Genomic DNA, 22,025 nt, shown 5'->3' on the forward strand with positions numbered 1-22,025 from the left:
TAACAAGTGGAGACAATTATGTCAACATTATACATAATCCTATTACCTTGCTTTAAGCTTTGAATAGAAGAAATGAAAACATGGTTACAAACACTCAGGACGAAAAGGCAAATAAAATGTATTTTAACCAGATGGGACTACCTTAGAAACAGAATCAAATGTTTTCACAGTCAAGCCGAGTACAAGGCTGCCCAACCCTCAGGTCTGTACTCGGGTGCCTAGCCCATGGGCCACCACCTGTACCACAATGTCCACGCCACTATTTTTAGCATGCTAGCTTGAGCAGAGTTAACACATGTCCATCTACCTGGACTGGGAGACAGTCTCCCAGCTGCAGTGTTGACATACCCTAGGAATTCAGAATATGACTTGAGTGCTACTGAGCTTTGTTCTTAACTGAGGAAAGGCATAAAGTACAACAGAAGAAGTCCTGGTTCATTTCACACCTTTTGTATCTGCAAAGTATTTCTTCCTCAAGCATGGAAATGAAGTAAGTATAAATACAAGCTTGTAACATTGGTCAGAAGAAATATTCACTTTTAGCATGATTCTTCTCTCATATAGTTTTACATCAGTTTAACTCCATTGACATCCATTTAACTGAGAAGAGAATCAGGTACTATTTATTTGTATATAGCTGTTTATAGATTCATAGATATTAAGGTCAGAAGGGACCATCATGATCATCTAGTCCGACCTCCTGCATAACGCAGGCCACAGAATCTCACCCACCCACTCCTGTGATAAACCCCTAACCTATGTCTGAGCTATTGAAGTCCTCAAATCATGGTTTAAAGACTTCAAGGTGCAGAGAATTCTCCAGCAAGTGACCCATGCCCCATGCTACAGAGGAAGGCGAAAAACCCCCAGGGCGTCTTCCAATCTGCCCTGGAGGAAAATTGCTTCCTGGCCCCAAATATGGCGATCAGATGAACACTGAGCATATGGGCAAGACTCACCAGCCAGATACCCAGGAAAGAATTCTCTGTAGTAACTCAGATCCCACCCCATCTAACATCCCATCACAGGCCATTGGGCCTATTTACCATGAATATTTAAAGATCAATTAATTGCCAAAATCATGTTATCCCATCATACCATCTCCTCCATAAACCTATCAAGTTTAATCTTGAAGCCAGACAGGTCTTTTGTCCCCACTGCTTCCCTTGGAAGCCTATTCCAAAACTTCACTCCTCTGATGGTTAGAAACCTTCGTCTAATTTCAAGTCTAAAGTTCCTGATGGCCAGTTTATATCCATTTACCTTCCATTAGGCACCTAAATCCAAGCCTCTTATTTTTTAGAAGCATTGAGCACCTTTCACTTCATTGAAAGTTGCAGGTACTCAGCACCTTTGATAAACAGGCCATGTGTTTAGATGACTAAATATGTATTCTGATTCCCAACTTTAGGCACCCATGTGGACCATGTTTGTCTCAGATCTAGTGGATGGTCCAAGAAAATATTGTTTTTCAGCAAACAAAACAGATCTTTTATTGTTTTATCATTTTGTTACTCCATCATCGTGGCACATTTGCTGTCTTAAATCAACAAAAATAGTCATGTAAAAACCAGCAATATGTTACAGAGTAATATAGTCATCTGAAATTAAATTAAAACAAATTGAAATTGCTGCTGAGTACAGAAGTTGAGAAGAAAGTTGTATGGGCCAGGGGAGCATTTAAATCTCATCACTGAAGTCCACTTCAATTTGTTTCTGTACAATATAAAACAGCTATGATTGTCAGGGTAGCCTTTACCAGAGCCAGTAGTGATTCTAAAAATGAAATCTCTCATTTCAATAGTCTCTTGAATTTATAGCATTTTCTCTCCAATGAATAGCAGAACAACATTAAGCACAATATGACTTTCACTGCAGTCAACATATAAACAATACAACTACTCTGACACCTTTTATTACAAATACCTGCAGGTCAAATGTAATTTTCCAAACCAATCTGGTCTTCAGCTATAAAAAGATGATGACACACAGTGGTGTTTCAATGATGACAGCTTTTATTTGAAAATAAAATAGCTAATCTTGGATTTTACAATGGGTCTGAAAGGGTTCATTTATGTGCTTCAGTGTGCAAATTAGCATGTACATGTTATTTGAATGCTTAGGAAAAAAAGACTTTGTACTTTGAACCCCAAACATTTTGAGGGTTATAACATTTTAAAGAAACATTTTAAGTTTTCAAAAATATCTCTTTTAAATTAAAAAAGTATATTCTAATCTTAATTACTTTAAAATAGCACTCTGTTAAAAAATCCCTATCTCTCTTTATTTCTATATGTAGAAGACTGTACTCAAAGAGGATTTGTGTCAACTGATGGTGTCTTCAGAGTGCAGCTGAGCATAGATGTGCCTAAACAGCCAGCACATTCTGACAAGGATCATTTCAAGAGTGCCCTGTTCCTATACATGCTAGCTTACCACAACAAAGTATTTGCAGGAAGGCAACAGACTGGCATACCCACCACTACTACTAGTACTGAGGTAAGTATACGTCTTCCATGGAAAAATCTTCAAATTAGTCAGGCTCTGAGACCAGTAAATCCCAGCCCCTGGGGGGCTTTGTGTGTATACTGGTGAATTATTTCAAAACAAATATTAATTCTCAGCACCTCAAACCCCCTGTCCTTGATCTCATTTTGATCATCTAAAATAGCAGCACATACCTATGTTACATCTCTTGCGGCCAACAACTCCCATCTTCCCCAATTTGTTAGCTTGTGAAAAGTCTTCCCAGCCTCCTAACCCCCATCTGGAATATTTGGAGGTTGTCAGTTAACCTCTCTCATCTAGAGGGTTAGATGACATGTAGGCCAGGACCTTCCAGTAGCTATAGAGAGCATCTTACTCCTCGCAAATCAATTTATGTATACCCTTGCCTCCAATTCTGCCCCATTATAGGGGAAGGTGGCAATGGTCAGCTGTCAGAGGGCCCTTAGATGTTAAAAAAAGAAATAGAAAAACTCAAAAACAAAAACAACAACCAAACAGTCTTTACTAAGTAGCAGTAACTATCAGCTAAGAAAGAAAGAAAGAAAAATAAGTTTTGGAGGATGAAACAAATACCCTTCAGCACTGAAAACTAGCATAATCATGAGTATAATGTTCTGTCATTGTTGGGGGATTTATTGTATTTCCTAATGATGAGCTGTGTTGTGGAGTTTGAGCTGCATGATTTTTGTATTGATATATTCGGTGTTGTTGTAGCCTTGTCGGTCCCGGGATATTAGAGATGCAAATGTGGGAGGTATTATCTTTATTGGACCAACTTCTGTTGGTAAAAGAGAACAAGCTTTCAAGCTTGCACAGAGATGTTCAAGTCCTGATAGTCAGGTAACATTGGGATGAACTCGCTTGAAATACCAAGACTGACAGACATAGATATAATGGAATGTGGTTTTGTATTTTACAAAGAAGGGTATTTTTCATACTTCTCTTCCATTGGAATATTGCCTAGAGGTCTTCATCTTTCCAAAATCCTTTTGATTTTATTATTGAATAAAAGAAAAATGATCTTTATCAGGTCCAAGATGCAGAGCTGACACCATGCTGATACATCATTAGTGGTTTTTCTTTTGTTATCCTGACAGCTCCACAAGAGCTGTTTCCACACCAGGTTTTTGCTAGGTTTTGCTATGTATTAAGAAGATACATTGCATTGGTATCTCCACATTCAGTATGGCATATACCTGTTCATGGATAATAGGAGTATTATTTGTTTTGTGTACTATAAAGCCTTTAGGTGTCCTATTTGTCAAATAACATGTATTTTAAAAGTTATGAAAACTAGTTTATTGAGCACATACAGTGCTGCAGCTAATTTTGTAATCAAAGCTGAGTGGAGATGCGCATTAATGCTGAAATGAAAAAAATTATGCTTTGTAAAAAGGTATTACAATTCTTTGTATGATATCTGAATAGAATTAAAGCACTATAATTACACTACTTAAGTTTCAGTTGAATTAGAATTATAACTTTCAATTTTGTCCAGTAAGGAGCAGAGCACACACAGCAGACGTTTGTTTTCCCATTAAAACTGTAGTGCTAATTAAACTAATTACATATATGAGGCAGACAAATTGCTGGAACCTCACAGTGAAAAGAGCCTCATATCATTTAACCGGGCAATGATTTTTTTATGCATATAATAATTGGGGAAAAATATCTAAACAGAATGTAATAATCCATTAGCACAAATTACATTTTTGCTTTACTTGAATACAAGACTGCTTCTCATGTCAGCTAGATATATTTCAGTTGTGTAAAAGGTTACAGAAATGTTGGAACAGAACTATTAGAATGCTTAAATATCTTTACTGATTCAGTTTCACTTTTCATATGTTGAGATTGCTAATGAATTCTGTCTTATTTGAGAAAAATATGTCCTAATTCTTTCAGAAAATAGAGAACGTATAGAATGCAAATAGAAAATGTTGCTGTATAGTAAGGTTTCTGTAAAAATACAGTATCACCAAAGGCTTTATGCTTATAATCAAGCAAACTAACAGATATGCTTGGCAGAGGTCTATTAATATTTATGTAGCAAACAGAGAACTTATAGGAATATATATTAATTTGTTATTCATTCATACCCAGTGCTACATGCTGTTTACTGTGTCTGAATGTCATTATTATTGAATAAAATAATAGAATGAGTCTGGATCACACCATATTAACTATTTAGGAATATATTTCTAGGGCTCCTTCACATATCAGAACAAAAAAATGTGCAAGCACAGTGATTTAATAGCATTGAACGTGTACTGTTGGGTAGATGCACTTACCACAATCCAATTCACTTACGATATTGTAACAGTTACAGTCTGCATGAAAATTAGCTCCTCTGTACAGTAGCTACATTAGTTACACTACACAATACACATTTTTCCCACTGCTTTGTCAGATTCAGGATGCCAACAAGTGCAGCTTTTTGAGCCAATATAATGTATTTTTTCAATAGCTACAATGCATTGGAGCTTCATATGTAAGGTAGTTACACCTTTGTTTATGTATAGAAGAGTTGTATTTTACACTGAAAATGTTACATTCATAAATGTATATTGTTAAATTTGTTTTACTAGAAGGAAATTTACATTTTACTACTATGAATAAGCTGCTTCTTACTTACAACAACTGTAAAAGAACACTAAAGTTAAAGATAAGCATGTAATAGTTTGGAAAATCTTAAGTAAAGTTACCCATCAATTCTCATACATTTATATTTAATTTATGCCTAAAAAAATATCAAGGTCACACAGGGCTAGGCACTGTACACATATTAAGAGACAGTGCCTGCGCCAAAGAGCTTATAGCCTAAATAGACAAGACCAATTTAGGGTGGAAGAAAAGTAGTATTTTTATCCCCATTCTACAAATGGGAACCCATGGCACAGGATGTAAGTGACTTAACCAAGTTCATATGGGAAGTCTGTGAGAAAGCTGAGAACTGGATGCATGATTTCTGAAGTTTGGCGTTGCGGTCACTTGGCACAGGTGTAAATGATAAAAACAAGATACAAGGCAACTTAGAACCAGACCCAAAGATATTAAGGCTCACATTATTCCCCGACATTAGGGAGACTTTAAACTGCATTTCTGTTACAACACCAACTGTGAAGCCAAATCGGCTGGATGCTGCAGAACCATCCCAGTGTGGCATCCTTCAGTAGAATGCAGCTAGCATAGCTGGCATACGTCAGCTGTGCCCAAATAGCCCCTGGCTACCATTGAGAACATTAACCCTGGTACAATTTAGAGCATCCAGCATAACACTAATTGAGTATAAAGGTTCCATACATTCTGTATGCCTTCCCCATCTTCATTAGCTTTACCACAAGATTCAGAGTAGCACCATGTTAGTCTGTATTCACCAAAAGAAAAGGAGTACTTGTGGCACCTTAGAGACTAACAAATTTATCTGAGCATAAGCTTTCGTGAGCTACAGCTCACTTTATTGGATGCATTCTGTGGAAAATACAGTGGGGAGATTTATATAAACAGAGAATATGAAACAATGGGTGTTACCATACACACTGTAACGATAGTGATCAGGTAAGGTGAGCTATTACCAGCAGGAGAGCGGGGGGGAGGGGAACCTTTTGTAGTGATAATCAAGGTGGGCCATTTCCAGCAGCTGACAAGAACGTCTGAGGAACAGCATCCGATGAAGTGAGCTGTAGCTCACGAAAGCTTATGCTCAAATAAATTTGTTAGTCTATAAGGTGCCACAATTCCTCCTTTTCTTTTTACCACAAGAGACTCCTGCATATCAAGATGTGGCATTAAGTCAACTGACATAACCCTTATGGGCAGAAATACTACACACATTGAAGAGCATCCTTCATATGTGAATGAGGGTCAGCGTGAATGATCTCTTTGATCCTGAAACCAATTGTCCTACAAAAGCAAAACTACAATGTTGCTTCTTCTAATACAGTGAAAAGATACCCCCTTTACTGAGCCCCACCAGAGGGTTCTGGAAGCAACTTGGGTGGCTAAACGGGGGTGGGGGGAATGGACCAGAACAGTCTTCTGTGCTTAGCCTGCTACAGCCAACCCATCTGTCGGTAAGTTCACCTGATCATCTCTCTACCTCTATCAAGAAACAAACAAGCAAGGCAGGCGGTAGATTGTGATATGAAAGTAATGACTGCAACTCTTTCCTCAGCATAACCTTCTGAAACTGGGATATTGACACAGACACTAACAGCATTGTCTCCATCACGGGGGGAAACAGAGAAGCATTTTGAATGGAAACTTGGATTTTTAAATTTAAAATCCTTTGTGGTGTAAAAAATCACAAAAACTTAGACCACAGAATTCAGCTTTGGTATTATGAAGTACAATAGCAGTACATCAATGTCATACTTTATATTATGAACAAGAAAATGTATTGTGTTAAACTAGTGTGACCACATGTCCCGGTTTGGCCAGGACAGTCCCCCTTTTTCAGCTCTGTTCTGTTTTTCACTGGCACTGAGCATTTGTCCCAGATTTGTGCAGGCAGTCCTGTATTCAGCGCTGTCCCCCAGGGCAGCAGCCCTCTCTCTCTGGCGGCAAGGCAGAGCGGAGAGCAGAGGTGGCTGCAGCGGCTCAGCTCTGAAGGCAGGCACCACATCCGAGAAGTCCGACCTTCAAATCTGTCCCCCTCAGCAGCAGCCCCACTTGCCGGCTGCAAGGCAGAGCAGAGAAGTAAGGGTGGCATGGTATTGCCACCGTTATTGCTGCTCTGCCTCACAGTCTGAGCCTTCCTTATTGTGCGGCTCAATACAGAATGCTTTGAGCAACTTGACCAGGAGGCTGTCTAGAAGCGCTAAATTAATTTTCCTAGCAGCTCAGTGCAAGATCAGCAATGAGAAGGTAGGAACCCCATTTTTTGATGGGCACACACCATGGCTAAATGTATTGTCAGCATCAGCAGGGTTGAAGGATGGGGGCTAGTGACAGAGCTCTAACTTGTAAACACTGACTTCTGTTGGTTAGCTGAGTTGCAGCTGCAGGCTGAAAACAGCATGATGGTCTCTTCACAGAGCCAATGTTGGCCTAGCTTGGGACCAGAGTGATGAGACAGTTTGAAATAGGAAGGGTTTTTAATTGCACATTTTATGGTAGCTAAGCATCCCCCTGAACCAAACAGGCTGCTTGCTGTAGAGGCAAGAGTGCTGTGTTCAGATGCAGGGCTGAGCCAGTGTTCAGAAAATGCGTTGTGAAGGAACACTTGCAAATAAATTCTACCCTGGTGTTTCAGTAGCAGATTTACCAAGCCATAGAGATCTCTGGTGTAAACCCTTCAACTTGGAGATTAACTTGGCCCTTAAAAGGAATTGGTTCAACAAAACAGAGGCAGGTTGTCAAGGGCTGGTTGTGTTAAAAGTAAGGGTGGCAATACCACCATGCTACACTTACTTCTATATTGCTTCCAGAGGGGTTGTGTCTTCAGAGCTAGGCAATCCAGCAAGCAGCGGATGCTCTCCATTGCCCAGCTGTGAAGGCAGTGCTGCCACCAATCACATGGTGTTGCCAGGTGATGCTTTTGTTCCTTTCCTGAGTGTGGAGGGGGATGGAGGGTTGTGCATACCTGTGTCCTTAGAAAAATCAGTAGTTTGTGTGTGGTCATTTTTGGCTATAAAAATGTCTAGGAAACATCTGTGTAAAAACAGTTAAAGTTTTTTTAAAAAGATACTTCAACACTGGACAACAGCAAAGTTGTATGCGACACATGTGGAGCACATTTCTCAATAGCCCATAATGATTGAAATGACATTACCCAGCACCTTCAAAGCAAGAAACACAGAGATGCAGATAAAAGTAAATGTTCCAGGATTTTTTCTGAGGCAAGGCACAGAAGCTGAAAAAGTTTTTGCCAGCGAGGGAGTGTTTGCTTACCACTTGGTGCAGCATGGACAGCATTTCCGGTTTAGTGACTGTTCATCACAATTAATTAGGAAACTGTACCAACCTAAGTTTTCATCTGCTCTCACAAAATCTGAGGCAATCATCTGCAAGGTTTTAGCCTCTTTATCCATTGAAGAAGTGTAGCTTGAGTTGGACAAGTGTTCCTTTGATCATGCTTAGTGCGGATGCGTCAAACAAAAAGGAGTAAAAACTATTTCCTATTCTTATATGGTATTTTCTCCCACTGAGTGGAGTTTGCACAAAAAATATTGCCTTTTCATCTCTACTTGGAGAAACATCAGATTTGCAGTGTGCATTCATTCAGCAAGTGACTGAAGAGTACTCTCTTAGTGATAAGATAGTTGGAATTTGTGCAGGCAACACCAATACTAACTTTGGGGGTGCCAGATATGGGGAAAATAATTTGTGGGAAAAGCTCCAGGCCAGCTTAGGAAAAAAGATTTTCAGCATTGGGTGTGGTGCAGATATTGTGCATAACTGCCTCCAAACTGCAGTTGCCTGTCTTCCTTTAGATGTGGAGAGCTTTGCTGTAAAGATTTAAAAACACTTTCATATCTACACTGTGCATGTTGAAGAGCTGAAGGACTTCTACCAATTTGTTGAAATCGAGTATACCAAATTACTAGAGCACGGCAGGATGTGATTCCTTTCACTGGGACCAGCAATTCATAGGATTTTGTTGATTTTTGATGGGCTTCAAGTGTATTTTCTTTCTCAAAATAAATGCCTGACATTGCTAAAGAAGCTCTTTGATGATCCTGCCACTCAACTGTGGCTTCTATTTGCCAGTAAACAAACTGCCATGTTTGAGATGATAGAGAAAAATATTTTATCAGTGACAGAAGTTGCACTGCAAATATGTTCCCTGCACATTAACTTATCGGAGAAGCTTGGAGAAAGATTTGTCACAACAGAAGTGAAGAACCTATTGCACACTCTTGTAGAATGTGGGCAAATGAAAGAAAAGGAGTTTTATGATGTTGTTGACAATTTTTACACAACATGTCTGTCATACTTAGAGCACTTGAGACCTGCCTTTGAATGCACCAAAAAGTTTGCGTGGGCTCTGCTGAGGAATATGCCACGGTGGGTGCCAATGCAAGACAGCCAACCTGCATGCCACACCAGAATTTCCACATTTGACACATTGTCTCGTGCAAAATCAATTGTCTCCAGTTGTCTTTCAGACTGGAACCATCACTGAATGCCCATCACTGAAAGGTGGCAGAAGATTTTTCGAGAGATAGACTGTAATGCAGTAAAAATACACAGATCTAGCCGAGGCTGTGGAATTCGTGCTGTATCTACCTGGTACTACAGCACCTGTTGAACATGTCCTTTTAATTATGAATGATGTGTGGTCTCCTGAAAAATCATGTCTGAATGTCTCCACCGTGAAGGCTGTCTTGTGTGTGTGAGTTAACTTTTCTCTAGACCCAGGGGTTCCCAAACTTGGTTCACGGCTTGTTCAGGGTAAGCCCCTGGCGGGCCGCGAGACACTTTGTTTACCTGAGTGTCCAGAGGTACGGCCACTCGCAGCTTCCAGTGGCTGCAGTTCACCGTTCCCAGCCAATGGGAGCTGTGGGAAGCAGCACGAGCCAGGCCACCGCTTACCGCAACTCCTATTGGTCAGGAACGGTGAACCGCAGCCACTGGGAGCTGCGAGCAGCTGTACCTATGGATGCTCAGATAAACAAAGTGTCTCGCGGCCTGCCAGGGGCTTACCCTGAACAAGCCGCAAACCCCTGCAAAGTCTGGGAACCCCTGCTCTACACTATACTGCATTCTACAACAAGTTGCTGAAAGACAAGCAAACCCTCAGAAAAATAGCATCATCAGAGAAATACAATGGGTATCAAGCAGCTTCACACCCTAAAGAATGGCAAGACAAGGAACAATTCCAGTAAAATATATGAAACCATGAAATATATGAACATATATATAAATATATATGAAACTGCCTTATCTTTTTTGCATACCGTAAGTAAACTCCCCTGAGCACTGACCATCTCTTACTCAGTGTCCCGTTTTCAGTTTAGGGAAATATGGTTACCCTATGTTAAACACTAATCATGTCCTCAGAAACCAAACAACTATTTTTTCAGAGATGTAAATTACGACAGGTTTAGCAGTGGCACTGTGTTCCAATGTTCTAATAAAATGCCTAGCGGATACTATTGATATGGTCATATTTTATCTGATTAGATATGCAGTGTTATATAATTTATTTAACTAGGCACTGGCAATTAGATAACAAGGTGATATGTGCCTAATTATTATGTATCACATTAGCGAGACAAAACTGAGAAGGCTCCCTCATGATGGACTCCCCAGTCTGTATGCGGAAGGGCTGAGTAGGCTTCTTGGGATTGCTACTCTGAATCCCATTCATGTGGGCCAGAAATGGGCAGAGAAGGAAGACAGGCAGAGGTTCCCCCCAAAATGCAACACTCTCAACAAACAACCACAAATTGCTCTGAGCCAGCATGGTAGGAGAAGTAATTTGCTCCTGGCACAGACAAGGGGTAGATATTGGGGCAGAAGCTTGATTCCACTCACTCCCTCGTCAGTTTTTGCTGTGTGTAGAGCCTGCATTCGCCCTGCACCTAGTGGGACTATCCGAACAGATCACAAAAGGAGACTGAGGAGCTGTTCTACTCCCCCCATGCCCTATAATAGCTGTATTAGGCTGGATCAGAATCTGGGCCTCTAAGTAACACTATTTAAATATGGATGTGCATTCGTTATAGTTTGGTGCCTCACTCTGTCCTTAAACTTAGTTGGTCTGACTGTAATTTTATTTAATTATGAAGTAGGCTGATGAAGCACACACTCAGATGATGACTCTCTTCCTCGTCTTCCATTGCAAAATATATTGTGCCCTTTTCTAACTCTAAAAAACAACAACAACAACAAAAACCCTAAATTAAAAACACTTCTATAAAACAAATTTGTTCTTGGTCTGAGAACTTACACAATATGCTTCACCCAGAGCAGACTTATCAGCGAAGTTATAAACAACTGAAAAAACCTAGGGGCTAAAATGAAAATGCAGAAAGACTCCTTAAATAACTATAACATAGTTGGGTCCCACCATAATGTTCCCTATGGTACGGGTTGTATTTTTCCTGTTTTTCACAGTGACATATTAGGTTAAGCACAGCAAAGATGACAGAACAGTTTCCAAAAAGACAAATAAACAAAAATTCCTTTGTTAACAGTTTTTCTTTTTTTCCTTTCAGAGAAAGCAAGTCTGCTGGAAACAGAATTACATCTTGAGTATATATGACTGTAAGAGTTTAAAGATATTTTGTAGTTATAACTGTAAAGAAAATTGCCCTGCTATCTTTCCATTTCTCCTTGACACATCTTCAAAAGAACATCAATATTTGTTAAGATGTTGGTATACTTGACTGCTGTGGTGTGGCTATTTCTCTTCCCTTGCTGTTAATTATTTTCTTCTGTTTTTAGCAATTTGTTTTTCCCAACTGATAAATATCATCAATTTAAAGAATGCTACAATAATGTAACACTATACTGCATTCTACAACAAGTTGCTGAAAGACAAGCAAACCCTCAGAAAAATAGCATCATCAGAGAAATACAATGGGTATCAAGCAGCTTCACACCCTAAAGAATGGCAAGACAAGGAACAATTCCAGTAAAATATATGAAACCATGAAATATATGAACATATATATAAATATATATGAAACTGCCTTATCTTTTTTGCATACCGTAAGTAAACTCCCCTGAGCACTGACCATCTCTTACCCAGTGTACAAAGATATTTAGCATGTAGAAGATTTGTTCTCCATCATTATAATAGAACTACAATTTGATTTCTATTATTATTTGCTCCTACCATCAATTCATTTCTTTCAACAGGAAACTGGCAGGTGCTGAAAAGAGAATAGTCAATATTTGATATTACATCTTTTTAAATTTTTTCTAGCTTAAAATTACTTTCTTCAACACACTGTGAAAAATTTAGAGATGGAATTAATGGGAACACCATTTCCCACCCCACATCCCAACCTCTGGATCTAGATTAGGATACAAATTTGGGCACTCTGATTAACTGCTAGAAAAAGAAGCATGTGGCATCTAATTTTCAGGAGGTAGTCTCTTGTTTGGAATGTGCATCTTTGTGCAGATTCATGCACACAACACACACACCCCTGCATGTGCTAGGTTCATATAGCCTGCCCATCATCATGATCACCTTGGAATGTGCCCAGACAACATTTTGTTTCAGAAAGTGGAGGAAATAACCAGGAGGGCAGCTATTTTACACTTGATTCTAACTAATAGGGAGGAATTCTGATGGTGGAAGGCAATTTGGTGAAAGTGACAATGAAATGGTAGATTTCATTATTCTAAGGAAAGGAAGGAGTAAGAGCCACAGAATATGGACAATACACTTTAAAAAAATACTTTAACAAATTCAGAGTACTGGTCGCATGGGAAGAAAACATCAGATAAAGAGTTCAGGAGAGCTCACAGTTTCTCAAAGAGAAAATATTAAAGTTATAGGATCAAACTATCCATATGCAAAGGAAAGGTAGGAAGAATAAGAGGTCAATATGGCTGCATTGGGAGCTCTTTAATGGCCTGAAATCAAAAAAGTACATGAAGTAGAAACATGGATAAATTGCTAAGGCTGAATACAAAAGAATAGCACAAGCATGTAGGGATAAAATCAGAAAGTCAGAAGCACAAAGTGAGTTGTGCCCAGCAGGGAACATGACAGCAATAAGAATCGGTTCTGTAAGACCATTAGAAGCAAGAGAAAAATGAAGGAAAGTATAGGTCCGTTACTTAGTGTGAAAGGAGAGCTAATAATGGACTACACCAAGAAGGCTGATATGTATAACTACTTTGCTTCAGTCTTCATTAAAAAGGTTAATTGTGACCAGGTGCTTAACATAGTAACGTAATAGGAGGAAGGAACACAAGTCAGAACAGGGAAAAGCATGTTAAAGAATATGTAGACAAGTTAGATGTATTCAAGTATTCAGGTTAGATGTATTCAAGCAGGGCCTGACAAAATTCACTTGAGGGTGCTTAGGGCACTAACTGAAGCAATCTCATAACCACTGGCAATTATCTGCAAGAAATCATAGAAAATAGCTGAGGTCCCAAAGGACTGAAGAAGTGCAAATGTAGTACTTAACTTTAAAAAAAGGGGAAGAAAGAGGACATGGGGAATTACAGACCAGTCAGCCTAAATGCAATACCTGGAAAGATACTGGAACAAATTATTTATCAATCAGTTTATAAGCACCTAGAGGATAATATGATAAGCAATCTTTGACAATTATTGGCGTACTGGATAAGGAATGAAGCAGTAGATGTGATATATCTTGATTTTAGTAAGGTTTTTGTGTAGGGCTGTCGATTAATTGTAGTTAATTCATGCGATTAACTCAAAAAATTAATTGTGATTTAAAAAGTTAATCGTGATTAATCGCAGTTTTAATCACACTGTTAAACCAATTGAAATTTATTAAATATTTTGAATGTTTTTCTACATTTTCAAATATATTGATTTCAATTATAACACAGAATACAAATGCACAGTACTCACTTTATATTATTTTATTACAAATATTTGCACTGTGAAAATGATAAACAAAAGATATAGTATTTTTCAATTTACCACATACAGGTACTGTAGTGCAATCTCTTTATCGTGAAAGCGCAACTTAGAAATATAGACTTTTTTTTTGTTACATAACTTCACTCAGAAATGAAACAATGTAAAACTTTAGCATCTACAAGTCCTCTCAGTCCTACTTCTTGTTCAGCCAATCGTTTAAAGAAACAAGTTTGTTTACATTTACGGGAGATAATGCTGGCCGCTTCTTATTTACAGTGTCACCTGAAAGTGAGAACAGATGTTCGCATGGCACTTTGTAGCCAGCATTGCAAGGTATTTATGTGCCAGATATGCTAAACGTAAATGTCCCTTCATGCTTTGTTCAACATGTTTCCATGCTGATGATGCTCATTAAAAAAATAATGTGTTAATTAAATTTGTGACTGAACTCCTTGAGGGAGAATTGTATGTCTCCTGCTCTGTGTTTTACCCGCATTCTGCCATATATTTAGCAGTGCCAGATGATGACCCAGCATGTTGTTCGTTTTAAGAACGCTTTCACTGCAGATTTGACAAAATGCAAAGAAGGTACCAATGTGAGATTTCTAAAGATAGCTACAGTACTCGACCCAAGATCTAAAAATCTGAAGTTCCTTCCAAAATTTGTTCGGGATGGGGTGTGGAGCATGCTTTCAGAAGTCTTAAAAGAGCAACACTCAAATGCGGACACTACAGAACCCGAACCACCAAAAAAGAAAATCAACCTTCTGCTGGTGGCATCTGACTCACATGATGAAAACGAACATGCATTGGTCTGCACTGCTTTTGATGGTTATCAAGCAAAACCCATCATCAAAACCCATGGATGCATGTCATTTGGAATGGTGGTTGAAGCACGAAGAGACATATTAATCTTCAGCGCATCTGGCACGTAAATATCTTGCAAAGCCGGCTATACCAGTGCCATACAAATGCCTGTTCTCACTTTCAGGTGACATTGTAAATAAGAAGCGGGCGGCATAATCTCCTGCAAATGTAAACAAACTTGTTTGTCTGAGCAATTGGCTGAACAAGAAGTAGTACACTACAGTACTTGTATAAAGTAAATTGGAAAATACTAAGTCTTTTATTTTTACTGTGCAAATATTTATAATAAAAAATAAATATAAAGTGAACAGTGTACATTTTGTATTCTGTGTTGTAACTGAAGTCAATATATTTGAAAATGTGGAAAACATCCAACATATTTATATAAATAGTATTCTATTATTGTTTAACAGCGCAATTAATCGCGATTAATTTTTTTTAATCACTTGATAGCCCTACTTTTGACACAGTCCCACAAGACAGTCTTGTAAGCAAACTAGAGAAAGGTGGACTAGATGAAATTACTATAAACCAGATGCATAACTGGTTGAAAGGTTGTACTCAGAGAGTAATTATCAATGATTTTCTGTCAAACTGGGAGGATGTATCCCATGGAAGTCAGCCATGGTCTGTCCTGGATCCAGTACTATACAATATTTTCATTAATAACGTAAATGATGGCATGGAAAGTATGCTTATAAAATGTATGGATTACATACAGTCTCAGATGGGTTGCAAGCACTTGGGAGGACAGCATTAGAATACAAAAGGACCTTGACAAATGGGAGAATTGATCTGAATTCAACAAGATGAAATTCAAAAAAGACAAATGTAAAGTTCTGTACTTAGGAAGGAAAAATAAAATGCAGAAATGGTGATTAACTTGCTAGGCAGTGATACTGCAGAAAAGGCTCTGGGGGTTATATTGGATCACAGATTAAATATGAGCCAACAATGTGATGCCGCTGTAAAAAAGGCTAATACATTCTGGGGTGTATTAACAAGAATGTCATTTGGACTAGCTGATCTCTTAAAGTCCCTTCCATACCTACATGTCTATGACTCAGTGCATCTAAATGTCCTTCCTGTTTATGCAGGTGATAGAAATAATGTGTTTTATATGCATCACCTGTACAAGCAAGTGATGGCATGTATCACCTGTGCATGCATGGTGAAGTTCACCATTATACACAGAGCTGGCACAAGCCTGTTGCCTGGTCTAAGAAATACTTAAGTAGTTAAGACAACTTGTGCTGGCTTTCTGCCCAGTAGTACAAAACAAACAGGTGTATGTGCATTCATAGTTGTGTGTGCTCAAGCGAAGGTCAAATTCAGGCCTTACTGAAAAAGCAGGTCTATAATTTCCAGTGTATTTTTCTCAATTCCTCAGGGACTTATCCATGTTGAGAAAATATTTTGTGTGTGCATGTGGCTTGTCTTTAATGCTGTTTGTTGAAAGATATTTTGACTTTGCTTCATGATTTCATCAGCTGTCTTTTGATAACTATAATCCCAGTGCTTGCAAATCATCACTTCTTGTGATTTTTTTGCATACTCTGTACTATCTATTTTTAAATGGTTCTTCTGAAATACCTCATTCATTTTTTCCTTCATATTTGATTTTCTTTGTAAGTGAGGTATTTGTTAAATGGGATTTTCATGGCTCTTGACTGCCTATTGAAAGTAAATGTAGCGTTTTTTGTGTTTTTTCAATAATGGCTTTTGTTTTCTGGAAATGACTCTCCAATCACAATTTACATAATGTGTAATCCCAAATCTGTTATTTATGCTATAGCTGTGTCTGCTTCACTTTTCTAATTTTAGATTTTTTCTTATGGAATATTGAAAAACTTCAGCGAGGGTACTCTTTTTCTGTAAAGTACCACAAATGCCGGCACTTGCTGGTTTTGTTCATTTATTCTGAACTGTCAAAAGTGAGCCAAGGTTGCATTTTTAGAGGTAAAAAGTTTTTCTAAATAGCCTTGATTCATCAGATAAGTATTTCAGAAGTGCTGTCCTTTAACAAAAATCTTCTTATATGTACTATGTCTAGGAGCAACCAATATGCAGCATGTATTGCACATTAGTACTGCATATTACTGAACAAAGCGTTATACTTTCTACTAAATAAATGCAAGCCCTTACACATGTGAGGAATGATCTGCTATGGTCTTCAATGGATTGACTGCTTGTGTGAACAAGGATTACTCGTGTCTGTAAGGCTTTGCAGGAGCGGGCCTTATATACATTAATTACTCTTGTATCATGTTCAGACTCCTCATCCTTGCATTCTGAGCCCTGAACGTCCTGGCCCAGCTCATCATGAATTGTCCCCTACTCCTGATTTGCGTACTGTATTCTGCCAGTTCATTTTGCCTTATTGCTTCCTTGGACTTGTTCTCCAATAAACCAAACTTCCTTGAGCCTGTGTTCCATACAGCCTCATTTCATCAAAACCCTGCTGCTAAGGCTGGATGGAGGTCAATGATAGAAGGCTGACCCCCAAAAAGCAAGGTTTTTAAGGAGAGAGAAGTTATATGGCAGACCATGTCACAAAGGACACTCCAAGCATACTTAAGGTGCAGAATCACTTGTATAAGACTCCAGGAAGCAATAAAGCAAACAAACTGTAGGGGACACTAAGGGGTAGAGATGAGAGAATGCTTTACAGACAGATCCAAATGAAAGATCATTCATTGCCTGGGCGGCCTTAAAATCAGACAGACAATCTGATCCTCCAGTCCTTATTCATACAAGAAATCTTTGTTCATAAGCATAGTCCGACTGGAATTAATGCAACTACTTGTTCACACAAGGACTCAAAGGTCAACCAAATTGACTAGGGAGAGTTTATTTATTTAATATAGATTTTCCACTGCCATGTGCCCACTTTATGCTGTACCACTATTCCTAACAGCCCTAACTGTGGTATGCCTGGGCATAGGATGCTCATCCAGTGGTGCAGAGCTAGTGTAGTATTTCTTACCCCATCATTACCCTAGGCTAGCAGCTGAGAACATGGATATGGGAAAAGATAATGTTTCCAATTTATCTAATTGTCATATTGGTCCCTTAGATACTCCAACTCATGTAAGGGAACTGGATGGCACACAACCAACCCAGGAATGCCTAGTGCAAAGTTGATTAAACTCACATTTGCACCTCCTTTCCTGAGATGCACTCCTCGGGCATAACTGAGGTTCTTAATGCAACTGAAATATTATTACAGAATCAGGTGGTCCCTTTGGCTATCTGAATGATCCAAGCTAAATACTGTCAAAGAATGTGAACCCACTGAGTTAAAACTGAAAATACAAATGGCCAAAGGAGAATTTCAGTCTTGCCATAATTCATTCAGAACAAAAAAATTGCCAAAAGATGCAAACAGTCTACCTGATTTTCACAGTGATGTTTCATTTAGTACAAACAGCAGTTCTGAAGATGGGAATTCTGAAATAGAGAACAATATTAACATACCTGATTTTATCTTTTGTTAAAGTAATGTATAGTAGACACAAGAGAAAAGTACATTTTTTCTGTTATACAATATTTGTGGTCTGTACATTTTGTAACACCATATAACTGTGCTGCAGCATTATGTTGTGTACTGTACCCTGACAGGAGCAAGTGCTACAGAAGAAACATATTTCCAGTAATTTTACAATAAGCATTTTCGTGAACATTCTTGTAAAATACTAAATTGGATCTTTACACTTCTACCTGCATAAAAATGAATAACAACTATAATGCTTATCCCTATATTCCATTTTAATTAGAAATTAAAAGTAAAATATCTGCATAGTTACTTGTAGACTGCCGTTCTATCCTGTCATATGCAAGGATTTAAGTACTTTCACATATTGAAAATCCTTGCATTTCCCATATAAATATTCACTGGATGCTTTTACGGTTTTTTTGTTTGTTTGTTTGTTTGTTTGTCTGTACAATAAATATTACTGGGAAGCTCACTGGAAACTTAAAGTAGTGCCTGAAGCTGACTGTCCTTCGATAATATATTGTGTATGAATTGTGTCCTATGGGGATTATTCCAGTCCCTGAACATCATACTTCTTGTACCTCAACATCAAAATATTTTTTCTTCCAACTTCTAAACCACAGTAGACATATACATTTCCGAATGGATTTTCTGTTTAGCTGTCACTTCAGCTGCTACAGTAAGAAGTAGTATGTACATTTAAAAATACTTTAAAATATCCAGTATTGCTATGAATTTGTTTTGACAAACTGAATATTTATTAAGCATTATAGGGGAGCGAGTAGTAAGCCCTACAGTTAGATTGCTTACCCCTCTACCATTTAAAAAAAGACTTGTGACCTTTTTTTTTTTTTTTAGAGAAGCCGTTAACAACTTCATTGTTTGAAGCAGCCTTTGAAGTTCAATAAGAACAAAGCCATTGGGCTAGAGATATGAATTTAACTTGTCCCATGAAATTCTATTCCAGTGTGGCTGTGTTATAAACTGTTAAAAACTGCCATTTACCTTATATTCCTTAGGAAATTTTTGGCAGGCTGTCAAAACAGGAACTGAAAATGAACATTCTAAAAAGCCAGCCATGCCACCAACAAAACAGCAGCAGAACCACCAATGCACTGCACTGGGAATGCCTAGAAGCTGCTGGAAGGAGCTGTAGTGGGAGGGTATGGGGAAGAGAGCCAGACTAGGCCACTCCCTTGATCCAGGATATGGCACCAGGAGCCAATTCCCCACTTCTAGGATAATAGCCTTCTGCTGCTGCCAGATAGTGCAGTTACTCATGTAGCTGAAGCTCTTATCCATTTCATACAGATTCTTTTAGGGCCTTCACCACCATAGTATCTGAGCACTTTCCACTGGTGCATTGAGCAATATATCTAACAGCTGTCAAGCATGGCTTATTCTTTCTCTCTTCTTCTCCCCATGGCGATAATTGTGGGTGCAGCATAGTGTTTCGTTTTGATAAGTTTGTTAAGGTTATTTTTAAATTATAAGTACATGTTGCTATATGTTTATGTTATAGAATAGAAGATGGTGAGTCTAGTATCAGTTCCTGAGAAATCTTTGTTTCCTGTACAGACACATTTTATTTTTTTAAGAGGAAATACCGTTATGTCTTGAGAGGGGCTCTCTCAACCACAGACTTCAAAACAGATTTTAGGCAAACTTTTAGGTATCCTGAGCCCAAGCCACTGAACACCTTGAAGAAAAGGAGCAAGACCTTGAACTTGACATTCTGTGGGAAGCTAGTGTAGAGAGAGGGGGATAGGTTTGATGTGCTCGTGGTAGTCCATGTTACTGAGGAGACATGTTGTATTGTACTGTGCCAGCTGGAGTTTCCTGACAGTTGATGTCTTCTTGCTCAGGTATACTGCATTGCTGAACTATAGCCAGGAGGTTGAAGGAGCATATATCTGATGCCAAGTAATCATCCATCATGATGGGGTGTAGTCTCCTGGCTGTCGGAGACATTAGAAATTGTTAGTAGGGCAGGACTGAGACCTGAGGAATTCCACAAGTCAGGGTCTGGTGGTAGAAGTGCAATTTTCCATCACTATCCCTTGAGGGAGCCCCTCCAGGAAGGACTCAAACTGAACCCCCATTAGTGCATTCCCCTGAACTCCTGCTATCTCTCTTAGGCAGAACAGCAGTATCCTCTGGTCAATATTGTTGAATACTGTAGAGAGGTCCATAAAGATAAGAGTGGATGTTTGCCCTCCATCCATCAACAGCAGGAGATCATCAATGTTACTAAAACTGTTTCTATCCTATACCTGACCTGAAACCAGATTGTGCTGGGTCTAGAATATTGGTTTCAGACAGATGCAAGTTAGGCTTTGGCTAGCTTCTTGGTGAGCTTGCTCAGGAATATATGCATGATGGTACAATTTGCAATTATATGATCACATGCTATTTTTTCTATAGGATCCCCGCCTACAGGTTTTTAAATATATTTACATAGTGCCCAAATCTGTTAGGCACTTTATAACAAAAGCCCTGCTTTGAAGAGATTACAATTAAAATTACATAAAGAAAAGGGTCAAATTCAGAAGTCGATTAGTTTTAAATTACCGTTTAAATTAAGCAAATGTTTTGGGGCAATTTTCAAATAAGCACGTTTGAATCCAGTAGGGCCAAATATCTAAATGTCTCTCTTGTAAGGGATTCATGAATCCTGACTCTTACGCCTTCACAGATTCCCACTAAAATCAGTTGGATTCTACTTGAGTTTGAGAATTGGATGGCATGGATCCTTTTGCAAGAGAAGGACTTCTAAGGTGAGCAAGAATGATACAATTGACAGGTTAAGAGTCTTAAAACTGTTGCTCACTGACACAGAAGTCAATACTCACGACAAGGAGGTCACTATACTCCGAAGCATTAAGGCAGAAAGAAAAAAAGCAAACCCTAGAGATGCTCATGACACTGCATCAAGGAACTTCTTGCCTTGGTGATTTTAAACCAAAACTTGTCCAGTCAAGAGAGTGAAGACAAGATTTTTGAAAATGGGCTCCTAAGTCCTTATTTAGGTATTTAGATAAACAGTGGGCACATTTCCAGAAAGCCCAAGCACCTCACAGCTCCCAGTGAGGTCAGAAAGACCTTCAATGACCTTACTTGGCTATGGAGTAACCAGAGCTAAAAAGTGGTTTGAATCATTAAAGAAGAAATGATTAAAGGGAATGTACTTTGTAGAGATTTTTTTTTATGAGAAGTTTTGAAAATAAATTCAGTGTTGTCATCTGTAAAGTATAGGATTTGAACTACAAAGGAAATGAAACCATAAAAGCTATAGACACCACATGAAATATTTAGATTACATCTTCTTATGATTTTTTGTCTCTTTCAGAAAAAGGGGATTACAGATGAAACTGGGTAAATGCAGATATCATGTATTATGTATTGTGTTAAACGATTGATAAAAAATAAAAGCTTGAAAATAATTTGGATAATGCTTATATTTTAATCTGTGTAATGGCACCAAGGCTAGTATTTTAGAGAAAAATACACTGAGTTTTAACATCACAAATAAATGTATATCTCAGAAAATAAGCCTATCGATACCTTTAGCATCCATGAAAAAGCTATTGAGAGAAAACGCTTTTCTAATCAGTTTGGTTAAATAGAGGA

At 38.4% G+C, this 22,025-nt stretch overlaps 1 long non-coding RNA gene across 1 annotated transcript in view; it reads left to right on the plus strand.

Moving 5' to 3' along the window:
• Positions 1-22,025, plus strand: part of LOC141991677 (uncharacterized) — a 101,042-nt gene that overhangs the window by 76,041 nt on the left and 2,976 nt on the right. The window contains exon 3 of the long non-coding RNA XR_012640429.1: positions 2,300-2,499. This is a non-coding gene — a long non-coding RNA (uncharacterized LOC141991677). The remainder of the gene's footprint in view (positions 1-2,299; positions 2,500-22,025) is intronic.

Source organism: Natator depressus, chromosome 7, assembly GCF_965152275.1.
Source record: "Natator depressus isolate rNatDep1 chromosome 7, rNatDep2.hap1, whole genome shotgun sequence".
In the NCBI taxonomy this organism is placed as follows: domain Eukaryota; kingdom Metazoa; phylum Chordata; order Testudines; family Cheloniidae; genus Natator; species Natator depressus.